Source organism: Bos grunniens, chromosome 3 (assembly GCF_055505025.1).
Source record: "Bos grunniens cultivar Pamir isolate PY7600 chromosome 3, Bosgru_T2T1.0, whole genome shotgun sequence".
NCBI lineage: Eukaryota > Metazoa > Chordata > Mammalia > Artiodactyla > Bovidae > Bos > Bos grunniens.
This window is the reverse complement of record NC_141167.1, coordinates 50275817-50294710: the sequence shown is the minus strand read 5'-3', so window position 1 is coordinate 50294710 and position 18894 is coordinate 50275817.

The window sequence follows — 18894 nt, the reverse complement described above, 5'->3', positions numbered from 1 at the left end:
TAAATCTGTGTCTTTAACAAATATTCTAAATATTTCTCCAGATCTCATTTGTCTTTGCAAAATGTAGCTTATGCCAACCCTCCCAAAATAAACTTTTCAGTAGTTTATCATTACTCTAGACCTATAGATTTATACCTGAAAGCATGATTATTTCCTTGTCTCTAGTTCCTCCTGCACATATTTCAGGCCTCAGGGTTCCAGCTGCAGTTATCATACCATGCCTAATCAGTCACTGCACTTCCATCGGATTTCTTTCCATTTTTGTCTTCTTTGCCATCCTCTTTGATATTGTGGATTTATATTTTTATTATTCTTTTACATCATCATAAAATTGTCATGATACAGAGAGGAGATTATTTGGCTCTTTAGAGTCAGAACCTAGAGCATATTTTGGAAAGTAATTTAGTAGAAATATGATAAAGAGCCTATGACAAGATCATGTGAGATCTTATAATATCTCTCTTTTTTGTTCTTAGTGTAAGGTAGGGATGAAATCATTTATCATACTCAGTATTTGATCATCTACTATGTGACATGGATTTAAAGGGGAAAAGACAGGATCCTTCTTCTCAAAATTTCATGTCAAGAGAGGAAGTTTCTGCCATTTTAGTAACAGTGGGAAATCTTAAGGAAGGTGGTAGCATTTGGTTTATTTTTAAACATCTCTCTCTCTTTCTCTCTTTAGTCACTAAGTTGTGTCCAACTCTTATGACCCCATGGACTGTAGCCTGCCAGGCAACTCTGTCCACGGGATTCTTCAGGCAAGAATACTGGAGTGGGTTGCCATTTCCTTCTCCAGGGGATCTTCCTGAGCCAGGTGTTGAACCTGGGTCTCCTACATTGAAGACAGATTCTTTACCAACTGAGCTATGAGGGAAGCCCAGGATTTCAATTGTGGAAATAGGAGGAAATGATATTCTGAGTTGGATCAGCATTAGCAATAGCAACAAATAAGTGGAATCAAGGAGTCTGTTGTCATATACAAAGGGATTCAATGATCTACTATCTATCATCTATTTTTGTATCATGTTTTTTCCCTTAAGAGGCAGTGATGAATTTGGACCAAGTGATATAATATACATTTTAATTCTTTATCAGAACAATCACAAGTGTATGGGTTCAGATGAATGTCATTGTAAGTATATTCGCTTTCTAAAGTACAAAATATGGTCTCCATGGTCTCCTTTAGATGTATCCTTGCTTGCTTGCTCACTTAGTGGTTCAGTCCTGTCGGACTCTTTGCGACCCCGTGACAGACCCCTTGGACTGTCGATGTATCATGGCCAACATTTAATGCCATGGCCAGTGAATTGAGGGTCAATCTCAAGAAGGTGTCATTTGAACCAGCTGCAATAACAATGCTGCGTTTCTTACAAAACTCTTAAAGTGATCCTATTTTATAAACACTGTCTTTGTTTTTCATTTATATACATGAAAGATGTTTTTAAAAAATCTGTTATTTAAAACCTAAAACCTTCAAGTACTTCAAAATGGTGTTCGCTAGGATATTTTTCTTAAAAAGGAGAATGAATACTATGATCCCCTGTAGATTCTTACACAGTATTGTAGAAAAGATATGTTTAAACAACCGTTTCTGCCCACCTGTGAATTTCCTGATATTTCTTTAATATAATTGCATGACAGAACAAACACAAATGAATGCTCCTGGGCCCCAGTGGAATCCATTTGGAAGTGTTTATATGCACTGCTGAACTAAAAACAAAAAATAAGGTTGCAAATGCCCCTATCAAAGAAGTAGCAGCAACGCATTGTTCTGTTTCTGTGAGCATGCACATAGAGAAAGTGCTTGTCAGTCACGGAAAGGCTTGGACTTCAATGAGACAGCTATAAGCCGCTTCTAAAACTACAGATCCAAATAGTACAGCTGGAGAACAAGTGTTTGACGCTTAAAAATATTGTGCCTCTAGGACTAATTACGCTTTTGCAAACTTAGTAAAACATTGCTGTTTATTTAAACTTCGGCTGCAGAAGATCTCCCTCAAATGAATGGTAGCTATTCTGAAGCCTGCACATAAACATCTATTTTGTGGAGAAACTGGCAATTAAGGACTTGTAATGAATTCTAGTCTTTTTCAATCTCTTTAAAAGAACACTATCAAATGAAAGAAAACAAGATATGAAGCATTCTTTAAAAATCTGCCCTGTCTTTCAGATGACTTAAAATACCAGGAAAATAGCTTGTTTTCCTATGTTGTACATTTATATGTTCATTTTTTTGTGACAAATCCAAAATAAGTTAAAATTCATGATTCCCAGCAGGACTTCACATATAATTTTAAAAATTTAAAGCTCTTTTAAACTATTCCGGGTAGGTGCAATTCCAGATATATTTCCTTGACATGCTAGCTACATGATAGAGTTTTGTTATATAGGGTCATCGGTTTTAAGATTACTTATGTCCTTTACAATATTCATTGCATATCATAAGGGTGTGTGAAGGTATTTCATAAATACTGAATTTATTTTACTGTATATAAGTATAAATTCATGTCTATGGTTTTTAGGAACATAGCAGATGATACAACTTTGTTGAGATTATAGATCTGCTATTTCTCTGTGTTAAACTGGGCCAAGGTTAAAGAATATATAATTACTTGGATTTCAATTTTCATATTTCATTAGTAACAAAAATTGTAGCCTAATATACAAAGTAAAAAGAAAAATATTTTAGATTGATGGCTACTTGATCATTACATCAAAATTTTACTCTGAGAGAGCCAGATATTTCAGAGATGTAGACCTTTGTGATGATACTGAAACCACTCCTATAAATTCCTTCTTTCTACGTGGAATGAATATGTTGGGAAAGGTCACGGTGCTCCCTTGGTCTCCAGTGGTGTTCTCCCCATGGATTGCACATGGTGGAGGATCTTTTATGTACTGCGACTGTTGGTGCATTTTTGATATTCTGAATCATAAAGAATTCATAGAGCAAAGAAAAACAATTACAAAACTAGAAAGGGCTAAACCCAAGTATTGCCTCATGCTAGATTATCCTCCTTTGAATTTCATGGGTGTATGAAGTTGAATTGGAATGCCATGCAAGTTTCAAGGCAACTATTTGGATTTTACCTGTATCAACCCATGTCCACAGTGCTTCTCTTTCTATAAAAAGAAGCCAGACAAACAAATGAACAAAACAACGATAAAAGGAAGATACTAATATCTTGTAGAAATCAACACTAACAACAACACAACAAACACACACTGTTTATGTAAGCCCCACAATGGAATCATTCCATAGAGAATGTGTGTTATCATTAGTGACTACATGTGACTTTTTATATTTGTCTAAGATATCAATGAATTAATGGCATTCCATTCTTTTCTTCTAAATAGGACACATATTCATGTTATTATTTCCCATTTGTCATGGTTAAGGTCTTAGAAATTATAGTTTTAATTTATTAGATAACTTTGTTCTCTCACCTGGAAAATAAGAGGTTGTAGGGAGGATTAAATGTCATTTGGAAAATCCTTGTTCTAGTACCTGTCTTGTAGTAAATGCTCCATAAATGTTTGTTGAATCCAAATATGATTCCTTTTGGTGTATTGTCAATTCAGACAGTCTCTTATCCCATCTCTGTTTTTAGCACTCAGAAGTGATACCACAGATGCATTAATAAAAGAAATATAATGGCTAAAAAAAATAGCACTTAAAATTTTTTATTTTGGTGGTAGAATTAAGGCACTGTTGCAATTTAGTGGCTGGTAAGATTGTTCCTAGTAGAAGCAGACCAGTGGGTACATGTGCTACGACATTTGAGGATCAGCAGAAACCAAGTTTACTCACTCTCCTTTCAAAACAATTTCCTCTGTTCTAGCATTTACATGATGACAATTATCTCCTCAGTTTTTGTATTTCCAAAAGGTACTATCTAGGTCTCAGAGTATTTCCCAGGTATGTTTATCCTTGTATCACTAGCACACATTTTAGCATCTGGCACATGACAATCACTGCATAAATTTCCCTAAGAGGGCTCCTACTGATTATAAAGCAGACACAAGCAATATTCTGTGGAAGGCAAAGAAATAATCCACTGATGCTAACTGAGATGGTGAACAGAAGAAAAAAGTTTCATGAGATATTTTCATGTGAGCTAGTCATAAGGAAAAGTAGTGCAGGCTGAGGAAATTAAAGGAAAAAGGGAAGACAGCTCAACTGAGAATACATGAAGGGAGAGTGATGAAAAGGGGATAAAATGTGTCAAAGATAAGTGTCACTTCCTCCACACCTATGCCAGTAAGCCCTGACCGGTGAGCCTTTTCTTGACTGGACTGCCAGTATATCAATTCTAACCCTTTAGTTTTGAGGAGTTTCATGTTCTAACTTCCTTTTTTCAATGCTCCTCAAAGGGCACCCACCTTCTATTAAGGTATCTGTGAAAGCTGGCAAGTGAAAGAAGGAACTGTGGTCGAAAGAGCATGAATAAATCCAAGGAATACATCAAACTGAGCAGAGATTTGGTCAAGAGACAGGTGGTTGACAGGATCAAACCTGAAGAGGCGGCTGACTATGAGAGTGGGTATTAGGTTATGAATTGACATTGAACGAGTTAAAAATATATTTATGTCAGAAGATTGTAATGAAAATAAGTGCCGGGTTCTGAGCAGTAAATTACCAGGGACATAAGAGGTAGAGGGTAATATGCCATAGAAATTTGAGTAAAACTTGAGTAGGCAGCTCTTTAACAGGAAATTCTTTCTTTGAACTTCTGAAAGTCCTGCATCCATATTTGTTTGAATTTCCTCTTAAGAATCTCTATTGCTTCTAAATATTACAGTCCCTAGTAGCAATCCGAACTTGAGCAAGTAACTAACATAATGGTAAGCTAGAGAAGAGTACTAGACTGCAGAAGCTGATTGCTTAATTTTTCAAATAATTTGTAAGCCAGTTGTTAACTGCAATCATTATAAAAAATTAAATGACAACCTTAAAATAGATTTCAGTTCAGTTCAGTTTCTGAGACGTGTTTGACTCTTTGGGACCCCATGGACTGTAGCACGCCAGGTCTCCCTGTCCATCACCAACAAACTCATGTCCATCTAGTTGGTGATGCCATCCAACTATCTCATCCTCTGTCATCCCCTTCTCCTCTTGCCTTCAATCTTTCCCAGTATCAGGGTCTTTTCCAATGAGTCAGTTCTTTGCATCAGGTAGCCAAAGTATTGGAGTTTCAGCTTCAGCATCAGTCCTTCCAGTGAATATTCAGGACTGATTTCCTTTAGGATGGACTGGTTGGATCTCCTTGCAGTGCAAGGGACTCTCAAGAGTCTTCTCCAACACCACAATTCAAAAGCATCACTTCTTCTGTGCTCAGCTTTCTTTATGGTCCAACTCTCACATCCATATGTGACTACTGGAAAAACCATAGCTTTGACTAGACAGATCTTTGTTGGCAAAGTAATGTCTCTGCTTAATATGCTGTCTAGGTTGGTCATAACTTTTCTTAGAAGGAGCAAGCATCTTTTAATTTCATGGCTGTAGTCATCATCTGCAGTGATTTTGTAGCCCCCCAAAATAGTCTGTCACTGTTTCCATTGTTTCCCCATCTATTTGCCATGAGATGGTGGGACCAGATGCCATGATCTTAGTTTTCTGAATTTGAGTTTTAAGCCAACTTAAGCCAACTCTCCTCTTTCACTTCACCACAAGGTTCTTTAGTTCTTCTTCACTTTCTGCCACAAGGGTGGTGTCATCTGCATATCCGAAGTTATTGATACTTCTCCTGGCAATCTTGATTCCAGCTTGTGCTTCATCTGGCCCAGCGTTTCACATGATAGCCACTGCATATAAAATAAAATAGTACCTTGTATTAAAAACAAACATAATTATTATTTTAAAATAATGTACTACACATAATTATTTTAGTAATGTTTATAGTAAAATTATGTATATTATGTGCGTGTGTGTATGTGTGTGTGTGTGTGTGTGTGTGTGTGTGTGTGTTGGGCTTCCCTGGTGGCTCAGCTGTTAAAGAATCCCATACTTTGGCCACCTGATATGAAGAACGTTTTATTGGAAGAGACCTTGATGCTGGGAAAGACTGAAGGCAGCAGGAGAAGGGGAGAACAGAGGATGAGATGGCTGGATGTCATCACCAACTAGAGGGACATGAATTTTAGCAAGCTCCAGGAGTTGGTGATGGACAGGAAAGCCTGGCCTGCTTCAGTCCATGGGGTCACAAAGAGTCAGACATGACTGAGCAACTGCATATAAACAAACATACACATATAAAAATATTTTTTTAGAAAGCTGGATGTTGGTTGTTAAATATTTACCAGCATGCTACTGAACTAAGTCTTATAAACTTTAGTCTTTGATAAATTTATGAAAGTAATCTATTAAGGTTATTGAAGAAACTAATTGGGATAATACAATACTTAATAAATGGTAGATGTTATCATGATTATTATTTTTAAAAAAACAATATATTAGTTTTTGATAAATGTAGGTAGCTCTTAAATGTGTAATGTTTTAAATATTTAAGCTACATGATTAGTTTTCTAATCAGAAATGATGTTTTTGCATATTTATTAGGAAGAACTCAGTTCCATTAGGAAGCCTGTCTGAAGACTCTCTAGAAAAGACAGGTTTTGAGAGTTGCAGCCTATTAAAGAGTTGCTAAGGCAACCATTGCTTGCTAATAATGTAGTGACAGCAAAGAAAAGATAATTTGAGGAACAATGCTTCTCAAAATTTAGAAGAGAAATACAGCTGAACAACCCCCCACCCCATTGTAAAAAAATAACTGGCCATGAGCAGTTTCTTTCTTGAAGTAGTTATCAGATGGAGAAATTAGATGTGTTCTGCAAGATGGGGAGACTTAGGGGCCAGAGCATATTTTGACCCTCGAAGATCCCATTGCCTTGACTTCTCATCATTACTTTCTCATGATTTTAAAAATAATGGAATTTGAAACCCACTGTCATAATCTTAAATCTAGATCCTGGCATTTTGATGATGACATTAACATATTTATTGTCATATTGGTTGCATGACACATGAGAATATATGAAGGGAGAATGATGAAAAGAAAATAAAAATGTGTCAAAGGTAAGTGTCACTTCCTCTGTGCCTGTACCAGGAGTAAGCCTTGATCAGTTTATTTCTTTTAAGTCAATAAACATCTTGGAATTTGGAGACGTTAGATTTGAAAATCTAAATTGATAAACTAAACAATAGCAAGTGTCACATGCTTATGTGATATGGCACTCTCAAATCTTTATTCAGTTTACTTCCTTTTGCTTTATATCAATACAACAAAATGATGAATTAACTTGAAAATTCAGTTGAGGCCTTTAGTAATATGAGGTGTTAAACAGAGTTACACTTTTTGTTTCTATATATATATACTTTGTCTTTTATTAATCTAAGGAGGTAATATTACCACTTTTCTAATGATATGACTGAAATGTCTAGAAAGTAAACCCTATAAATTGGTAAATGCTAAACCCAAATTTTATTCTAAGCCAATGAAATCTTAAGCTCAGATTTCTTTATCATTGTATTGAATATTAATTTTTTTAATAGAGACAGATTTAAAACTGTTTAGTCTTACCATTTTAGGACCAGTTCTATATTACTTTGCTCTGCTAGAGTTTTCAGGTTTTTAGATCTCTCTCTGTATGTATGGTTTTGTTGATAGAAAAAAAAAAATCTCATTTTCCAAGTTGGATCTGGTTAAAAAAGCCATTGCTTTTCCTTAAACACAATAATATTAATTCTGACTGTTGACCAGCTACAAATTATCTTGCAAACAAGTAGGAAACAGAGACCGTATGCAGACACTAAGATTTAGATCAAACAGTTGTACTCCATATGAATTCCTTAATTGGCAGGGTTGCATCTGGATATGCTGGACACAAAAATGAGCAACAGAAAAGGTTTCTATTTATAAATTTGACAGTATCACATTATGATTTGACATGGACACAGACTGACGTGGCAAACAGCGATGAAGCAACAGCTGCAAACAATGCTTAATACATCTTTAAATCAAATCTAGAAAATAATCACCCTAGAGAAAGAAACTTAAAATATTTAAGTAACAGATTGGCAATTTAAGACTTCATTTTACCCAGACTTTTTCTTCTCTATCTTGTTGGCTATTTATTCTACATTTAATCCTCTCTGAGTCATAATCTTCACATATTATATTTGCAAGTTTGCAATTGCCAAGCTATGTATCTTTTCACAATAACACTTTTTACAGGAAAACTGTTTAAAAATGTATATGCACAAAATGGTCATTGTGAAAAATCCATGCTCCTTTGCCATTTTATCAAAAACAAGTAGGAATTAATGGGTACAATGATATCAGTGTTCCTTGGGACAGTTTAAATTAGAAAGATGCTTAAAGGGCAAAGGAAAAAAAATTGATTAAAAAAATCCTAATTCCCTGAGACTTCACTGAATAATGAACTCTAACTAGGCATGGAAATTTGCTCACATATTATACAGCTAATTTAGGAGAGAATGAAGAATGGACTGTTGTAAAAGACACACATTATTTCCTCTGGAAAAGCTTTAAACAGTTTGCAAAGTCAAATTTAAAATGTTTTTAATTGCAGTCCTTTATTGTTGCCATGTAAAAACGAGGTTGAAGTCTGTTGAGCAGATTGGATCTTAGAGGAGATGAATGCTAGTTAATATAAAAAAGGATCTTTGAACTCACATTTTTAATGCATACATTTGCTCAGTAAATTCTTTGTCTATGGTTGTAAGACAACCTTTTGTAAATGAGTTTGTGCTTCTTCTGTTCCTATCTTATTACATATCAAATTGACATAGACAAATAGTCCCAGTGGAAAGTCACCCATCATAGCATTGCTGCCTGTTTTTTTTTTTTTTTTCTTGATTTCTGTATACTTATACTAGCTCTCAAAATTACTATCCTGCTCACTCATGTAAAACATTAGTAGTCACATATTCTATGTAAGTTTCACATAATATTAATTAAATTTTACTTTTCTTCAAGAAACACGCTTTTCAACATTTTTACTAAGTCAGCATTTTATTTGTATTCAATTTATTTGAAAAGAAAAAAGATGGATCTGTTAGTTAACCAGGCTCTTCCGTTTACATAGTGCAATTTAAAAGCTCTGAACTCTTTCCTTTGTGCTGTGCAGGGCTCTCAATCTATGTCAGATCCCTGCAAACTGACTCTACATTTCTTAGGGATAATTTCCTTTTCAGAAGTAAAACATACAAACCTAATCCATATCATTCAAAATACATGTACACTACACCATAAGGTAGAATGTGGCTTTATATCACTTAAATTTGCTAAGTTTTGGAGTTGCAGTTTAAGAGTTCTTTGGCCTTTCATTATTTTTTTTTTTCTTGCAATTTACATGTGGAGATTTAAATAATTTAGGCAAAGTCATGATGTTAAACCTAACACTTAGAATTTGTTTTCCCTGCTCATGTAGATTTTCCAAGGGAATACTATATGAATTTGTTTGTTTGTGCAACCAGATTACTAATGGTGTGGCTTCCCTGGTGGCTCAGTCAGCAAAGAACCTGCCTGCAATGCAGGAAACTGCCCTCAATACAAGAGACCCAGGTTCAATCCCTGGGTTAGGAAGATCCCTTGGAATAGGAAATAGCAACCCACTCCAGTATTCTTGCCTGGGAAATCCCATGGGCAGAGAAGCCTGATGGGCTATGGTCCATGGGGTTGCAAGAGTTGGACACAACCTAGCAACTAAACCACCACCCTTATCTATTTTACCAAAATGTGGCACAGGTGCAGTCATATAAATTTTCCTAACTAGGAAACTTGCTAGCACAGACCTTTATTTTCAAAAAGTCTAATGTCTTCATTTTAAATTCCTCCCATTCCATTATTATAGTTTATTGGTGACAAAGTCTACATTCAAATTCAGATCTTTTTATTTCAGGTCTTGTTTTCCTTGTTACCTAAGTTTAATTTGTTAGAAATTAGAATGAAGATCTTTGATTCAAAATGCATCAATATAGAGAGGTAGGCTTATGCTTATTCATACAATATTAGAACTTTAAATATATCTTCTTTCTGTTGCTGTGCTCAGTTGTGTCTGACTCTTTGTGACCCCATGGACTGAAGCCCACCAGGCTACCCCAGCAGGAATACTGGAGTGGGTTACCATTTCCTACTTCAAGGGATCTTCCTGACCCAGGGATTGAATCTGAGTTTCCTATAGCTCCTGCATTGGCAGGCAGCTTCTTTACTACTGTCATTGGGAAGCCACTTCTTTCCGGAGTTCCTACTTATTATCTGAGCTCGAGTTCCTAACTCCTTAACTATCTACTGAGCATCTCTCATTAGAATATTTCACAGAAATTTCCAAGAGAGTAGGTGTATCTCAAACCAAACTTAAAATCTTTATCTCTAACCACTTTTTTTTTTTTCCCTCTCAAATTCCCTAACTGGTTAAATGCTCTCACCATTTAAGCAGTCTCTGAAATAAAACATTTTACTAATTCCTGTGAGTGTGCCACGTCCCTGGGTTCTCATGTCTAATGACTTTTCACATCTGTAAGTATAGCTAAAGGGATGCCACTGATGTCATTCCGTCCTTCTCTCTATTCCACTGCAGTAGTTCAAGCCCACATCATCTTCCATTTGAAACTACCACTGTGCTCCACTCTCCACATAGCAATGATTTAACCTCCTCACTACTATCAGAATTAGTTTACAAAAGACACTTGGGATCAACTTTCTTGATTTAAAAAAGACTCTTGCTCATTTCTTGTAGCCTATAGTGTGAAGTTCCAGCTCTTTAGCACCATATTCATCTGAATGTATCACGTGCTATCAGCCTTTTGTTGTATCTACAGACTTAAACATTTCAGGGTACTCTTCCTGCTAATACTGGTTTTTCTGTGACTAAGAATTTTTCCCCGGTAAAATGAATGGCTGCTTTGACGGTACATGCAACAGGTTGCTATAGCTGGAGAACCAACACTCTAGGAAACAGCCTTCAAATAATAACGCTGGGAGCTGGTGAATTAAAACTGCAAATCTCACCAATGCTTCTGGTGGAATAATTCTGAGATGAGTGTTTTACACCATTTCCCAGTTTCTCCACGAGGCTAAGGTCCAGTCACCCAGTTACTCCATTGTCTTGGCTGGCCTAATAGTGCAAATTCATTGTCTACATTCCTTTCCCTGAGTCATTTCCCCATTCCTCTACTGGTGCCCTTTCCTCCAAGTAAACTACCTGCATTCAAATTCTTATTAAAGTATCTGATTCTGGAGGACACATACTAAGAAACAGGTCAGTCATATTGAACATTATAACTTCATTCTTGGGCACTTTTATCCATTTACCCACACTCTAGTTCAATAAGAATTGTAAGAACTATACGTTTTTCCCAAAGTGAAACTTACACTGCTAATCTTTCCATATTCATTGATACATTCCCTTCTTTGTCTAATGTCTTACTCTCTCTTTTTTTGGAAAGATAATGTTAATCTTTCAAGGGCCTAGTAATGATGTATGCTTTCCTCGAAGCCTTTTCCAAATCCCCAAGAACAATCATATTTTCTTCTCTGCTTCTCCGGAAAGTTATTAGGACCTTATTACTCATCACATTATATCACAGTTAATTGTGTCTGCACCTTGCTCTTCCTGGATTGTTTCTGAGCTCCTGGATGGAAATGTTAAAATTATGCATTTATTTTCCCATAAGGAATTATGACAAATGATTATATTCCAAAGCAGGAATTCAAAAGAAAATATGATGCGTTTATTACTACCTTCTGCCTTCTCTATGCCATGCTTAGTCACCCAGTCATGTCTGACTCTGCAACCCCATGGACTGTAGCCCTCCAGGATCCTCTGTTCATGGGGATTCTCCAGGCAATAATACTGGAGTGGGTTACCATGCCCTCCTCCAGAGCATCTTTCCAACCCAGATCTCCTGTGTTGCAGGCAGATTCTTTACCATCTGAGCCACCAGGGAAGCCCAAGAATACTAGAGTGGGTAGCCTATCCCTTCTCCAGAGGATCTTCCTGACCTAGGAATTGAATTGGGATTCCTGCATTGCAGGTGGATTCTTTGAAGGATTCTGCTTTCTCTAGCCCATGTGTATTAGTCTGCTCAAGTTGCCATAACAAAGTACCATAGATTGGGTGAATTGAAAAAACAGACATTTTATTTCTCACAGTGCTGGAGGCTGGAAGTCTAAGATGAGAATTCTAGAGTGGTAAAATTCTGGTAAGGACTCTTCCTGGCTTACTGTATGATCAGGCCACTCAAGAAGACTGTCCTCTTGTTCTTTGTACATCCCCTGCTCTACCAGTCCCTGCATCACTCACATGACTATCCAATTCTCTATGGCCAATAAACACAGGAAAAGATGCTCAACATTGCTCATTATTAGAGAAATGCAAATCAAGACTACAATGAGGTAGTCCCCTCACACCAGGTAGAATGGCCATCATCAAAGATTCTACAAATGCTGGAGAGGATGTGGAGAAAAGGGAACCCTTCTGCACTGTTGGTGGGAATGTAAATTGATACAGCCACTATGGAAAACAGTATGGAGATTCTTAAAAAAAAAAAACAAAAAAAAAACTAGGACTAAAACTACCATGCTGCTAAGTCGCTTCAGTCGTGTCCGACTCTGTGCGACCCCAAAGATGGCAGCCCACCAGGCTCCGCCGTCCCTGGGATTCTCCAGGCAAGAACACTGGAGCGGGTTGCCATTTCCTTCTCCAGTGCATGAAAGTGAAAAGTGAAAGTAAAGTCGCTCAGTCATGTCCGACTCTTCGCAACCCCATGGACTGCAGCCTACCAGGCTCCTCCGTCCATGGGATTTTCCAGGCAAGAGTACTGGAGTGGGTTGCCATTGCCTTCTCCAAAACTACCATATAACCCAGCAATTCCACTACTGGGTATATACCCTGAGAAAAATCATAATTCAAAAAACATGTACCCCAATGTTCATTGTAGCACTATTTACAATAATCAAGACATGGGAGCAACCTAGATATTCTTTGATGGATGAATGGATAAAGAAGATGTGTACATATACACAATGAAATTTGGAATATTACTCAGCCATAAAAATGAACAAATTTGAGTAAGTTGTAATGAGGTGGATGGACCTAGAGACTGTTGTATAGAATGAAGTGTCAGAAAGAGAAAAACAAATATTGTATATGAGTGAATATATATGGAATCTAGAAAAGTAGTACTGATGAACTATTTGCAGGGAAGGAATGGAAATGGAGACGTAGAGGAAGGACTTGTGGATACAGTGAAGGAAGGAGAGGGTAGTACAAATTGAGAAAGTAGCATTGACATATATAAACTACCATGTGTAAAAAATATAGCTAGTGGGAAGCTGCCATATAACACAGGGAGTCCAGTAGGCATTGTGTGACAAGCTAGAGGGGTAGGATGGGAGGAGGAGGGAGGCGCAAGAGGGAGGGTATATTTTATATACATGAATTATATATGTATACACATAAAATATATAAATTTTATGGGATTGGGGGCAGGAGGAGATGGGGACGACAGAGGATGAGATGGCTGGATGGCATCACTGACTCGATGGACATGAGTTTGGGTGAACTCTGGGAGTTGGTGATGGACAGGGAGGCCTAGTGTGCTGCATTTCATGGGGTCGCAAAGAGTTGGACACGACTGAGTAACTGAACTGAACTGAACTGAATGCATAGTTTTCCCCACCACAATGTTATTATGATCATCTACTCTGCCCTCAGTTAAGATATTAACAAGAATAGTTTTACCTCTTTCTGTCCTTCCCTTTCTTTTCTCTTCTGTCCACTGATATGTATAAACTATTCCTATGCTTAAGAATTTCTTGGGATTTTTCTTAGAGAGCAATGCTTCCATTTCCTTGTCACATTTGACTCACATTTTTTAAAAAATGATTATATCATGTTGCATAGGTCAAATTATCCCTTGCACAAGCCGAAGAAGTGCATTTACCTCACGTTCATCCTATATCTGTATAGTTATTTCATCAATTTTATAACATGTGCTTGAAAAGGGGGCACTAGTTTGCTTTACATTGCCATATGGACTAGGATCAGTTTTCAGCACAATGCAGTCAAGTAATTAACAACCAGCCTCAGGTGGTAGGTCACTGTGTGACTCAACCACTCCAAGTACTGAGATGTATTGGAAGTAGGCAAGCAGAGAATATGTGAAATCATTCTGTAGGATAGTGGATATCTGAATGGATGATTTGCAGAGGAGATAGTGCATGTGAAATTAAGAGCTGTAAACCTAAAATGAGACCAGTTAGAATGGTCTTGAATGTTTTGTTTTGTTTTTCCTTTTTTCCTCTAGATTTTTTAGTGGCACAAGAGAAGGGCATGAGTGAAAAGAGAAATTGAATCAGAGTTGAGATTTTTCTAGGGAAGAACAAAGAATGAGAGAGAGACAAAGGACTCAAAGGTATTTTAAACCAGTGATTAAAATGAACAGACATGACAAGCTTATATTAAAATAGCTTTGGGTAAAATTGATAGTAAACTATAAATGCTACATAATATTTAAATAAAATATGAAGTTTTGGGGAAAAAAACATACAACCTTTCATATCTATGTATTCAACCAACCACAGATCAAAAATATTTTTTTTAATTCCAGAAAATTCCAGAAAGCAAAACTAGAATTTGACTTGTGCTTGCAACTACTTACATAGTATTTACACTGTACTGCATATCATAAGGAACCCAGAAATGATTTAAAGTATACAGGAGGTTACACATAGATTATGGCAAATATTATGCCCTTTTATATAAGGGACTTGAGCATGCACAGGTTTTGGTATTCAAAGGGGTCCTAGAACCAGTAACCTGCAGATACTGGAGGATAACTGTACTTGCTAAAATTGCTTAACATATATCTTCAAACCAACAAACATATATACTTACTTTAATGGAAGTAAAGGTAGTTGAGGGAAAGTGTGAGAAACAATATATAAGGAAATATTTTTTAAAATATAACTACTGATGGAAACAAGATGTTATTATTAGTATGTATGATTTTAATAATGACTCAGATTATATGACTTCAAATCTTATGAATTTTAGTGGGTATTTATGAAAAAAATTTGGCCTAGTAAAAATTATGGAACATTTTTATAGCTATGAACTTTTGTTACAGAACAAATACTAGTCAAGGTGTTTCCCTGTTACTAACAAAAAAATAATAATAATAAGATGTTATAAAAATGACAACTGAGATAGGTCTACACTTTAAAACATTACATAGACAAGAAATAAAACATTATGTATAGCTATTAATTTTTTCAGCCCATAGAGTTGAAAACAATAAAGTTTTCCCTTAGAAGATTCTTCAGTTGAGTTCAGTTGCTCAGTTATGTCTGACTCTTTGTGACCCCAGGACAGCAGCACGCCAGGCCTCCCTATCCATTGCCAACTCAGGGAGTTTACTCAAACTCATGTCCACTGAGTCGGTGATGCCATCCAACCATGTCATCCTCTGTCATCCCCTTCTCCTCCTGCCTTCAATATTTTCCAGCATCAGGGTTTATTCAAACAAGTCAGTTCTTCACATCAGGTGGCCAAAGTATTGGAATTTCAGCTTTAGCATTAGTCCTTCCAGTGCATATTCAGGACTGATTTCTTTTTTTTTTTCTTTCTTTCTTTCTTTTTTTAAATTTTTTATAGTTAATTTTATTTATTTTTCTTTTTTTTCAAATTTTATTTTATTTTTTAACTTTATTTATTTTAGGATGGACTGGGTAGATCTTGCAGTCCAAGGGACTCTCTAGAGTCTTCTCCAACATCACAGTTCAAAAGCATCAATTCTTCTGTACTCAGCTTTCTTTATAGTCCAACTCTCACATCCATACATGACTACTGGAAAAACCATAGCTTTGACTAGAAGGACCTTTGCTGTCAAAGAAACATCTCTGCTTTTTAATATGCTGTCTAGGTTGATCATAACTGTCCTTCCAAGGAGTAAGCGTCTTTTTATTTCATAGCTGCAGTCACCGTCAGCAGTGATTTTGGAACTCAAAAAAATAAAGTCTGACACTGTTTCCACTATTTCCCCATCTATTTGCCATGAGGTAAAGAATGCTCAAACTACCGCACAATTGCACTCATCTCATATGCTAGTAAAGTAGTGCTCAAAATTCTCCAAGCCAGGCTTCAGCAATACGTGAACCGTGAACTTCTTAATGTTCAAGCTGGTTTTAGAAAAGGCAGAGGACCAGAGATCAAACTGCCAACATACACTGAATCATGGAAAAAGCAAGAGAGTTCCAGAAAAACATCTATTTCTGCTTTTTTGACTATGCCAAAGACTTTGACTGTGTGGATGACAATAAACTGTGGGAAATTCTGAAAGAGATGGGAATACCAGACCACCTTACCTGCCTATTGAGAAATCTGTATGCAGGTCAGGAAGCAACAGTTAGAACTGGACATGGAACAACAGACTGGTTCCAAATAGGAAAAGGAGTACGTCAAGGCTGTATATTGTCACCCTGCTTATTTAACTTATATGCTGAGTACATCATGAGAAACACTGGAATGGAAGAAACAAGCTGGAATCAAGATTGCCGGGAGAAATATCAGTAACCTCAGATATGCAGATGACACCACGCTTATGGCAGAAAGTGAAGAAATACTAAGAAGCCTCTTAATGAAAATGAAAGTGGAGAGTGAAAAAGTTGGCTTAAAGCTCAACATTCAGAAAACGAAGATCATGGCATCTGGTCCCATCACTTCATGGCAAATAGATGGGGAAACAACGGAAACAGTGTCAGACTTATTTTTCTGGGCTCCAAAATCACTGAAGATGGTGACTGCAGCCATGAAATTAAAAGACGCTTACTCCTTGGAAGGAAAGTGATGACCAACATGGATAGCATATTCAAAAGCAGAGACGTTACTTTGCCAACAAAGGTCCGTCTAGTCAAGGCTATGATTTTTCCTGTGGTCATGTATGGATGTGAGAGTTGGACTGTGAAGAAAGCTGAGCGCCGAAGAATTGATGCTTTTGAACTGTGGTGTTGGAGAAGACTCTTGAGAGTCCTTTGGACTGCAAGGAGATCCAACCAGTCCATTCTGAAGGAGATCAGCCCTGGGATTTCTTTGGAAGGAATGATGCTAAAGCTGAAACTCCAGTACTTTGGTCACCTCGTGCGAAGAGTTGACTCATTGGAAAAGACTCTGATGCTGGGAGGGATTGGGGACAGGAGAAGGAGACGGCAGAGGATGAGATGGCTGGATGGCATCACTGACTCGATGGATTTGAGTCTGAGTGAACCCCGGGAATTGGTGATGGACAAGAAGGTGTGGCGTGCTGTGATTCATGGGGTCGCAAAGAGTCGAACATGACTGAGCGACTGAACTGAACTGAACTGATGGGACCAGATACCATGATCTTAGTTTTCCGAATGTTGAGTTTTAAGTCACCTTTTTCACTCTCCTCTTTCAGTTTCATCAAGAGGCTCTTTAGTTCTTCTTCACTTTCTGCCATAAGGGTGGTGTCATCTGCATATCTGAGGTTATTGTACTTCTCCCAGCAATTTTGATTCCAGCTTGTGCTTCATCCAGCTCAGCATTTCTCATGATGTGCTCTGTGTATAAGTTAAATAAACAGGGTGACAATATACAATATTGACGTACTCCTTTTCCTATTTGGAACCAGTCTGTTGTTCCATGTCCAATTCTAACTGTTGCTTCCTGACCTGCATATAGGTTTCTCAAGAGTCAGGTCAGGTGGTCTGGTATTCCCATCTCTTTAAGAATTTTCCAGCATTTGTTGTGGTCCACACAGTCAAAAGCTTTGGCATAGTCAATAAAGCAGAAATAGATGTTTTTCTGGAATGCTCTTGCTTTTTTGATGATCCAGCGGATGTTGGCAATTTGATCTCTGGTTCCTCTGCCTTTCCTAAACCCAGCTTGAACATCTGGAATTTCATGCTTCACATACTGTTGAAGCTTCTGAAGATTCTTCAGATTTTTAATAAATATGTTTCTTATTTATAAAATGGCTTTATAAAGCTACATTTGAAATATTATAGCTATAACTTTTATGCACTGTGCTTAGTTGCTCAGTCACATTTGGCTCTGTGACCCCATGGACTGTAGCCTGCCAGGCTCCTCTGTCCATGGGGATTCTCCAGGTAAGAATACTGGAGTGGGTTGCCATGCCCTCCTCCAGGGGATTTTTCCAACTCAGGGATTGAACCCAGGTCTCTGCATTGCAGGCAGATTCTTTACCTTCTGAGTCACCAGGGGAGCCCTATTAATAGATACAGTTTGCAATAAATTCTGAAGTTATTTAATTAAATAGAATCTTACAAACTAATTCAATGGCTACATGTCTTAGGCTTGCATTCTTTTTCATTATCTGATATTTATAAAGAAAGATGTTGCCTAAAAAAAATCCCAATAACCTTAGATAGATCTTTACCTTTTTGTAAGTTTTTTCAAATACTTAATGTATTCATCAAAGCTGATTGCAACAATTATTTTTATCAACTTAAAATATTAATGGAAATTTATAAAAATAATTATAAATCCTTAGGAAAAGCAACTAGGAAAAACTACCATTTTATGGACATTAGTCATTGTGTAATTAACCAATCACTAATATTTAAATAGGGCCGTACAAGTAATTTGATACCAGATTAGATTAGTAGCTTAAAAAATTACACACTGATAGTCACTATAGGACAATGGTTACTCTTTAAAAGGTGTTGAAACTGAGATAAGTAGGAAGAGATATAATGTATCCTGTTTATGTTGAATATTTTTCTTTTTGCCATTTAGGGTCTTCATGAAGCAACCAGATTTAAAGAAGTTAAAATTATTAAGAATCATTTCAAGATTTAATAAATATTTTCTAAAACAAATCCATTA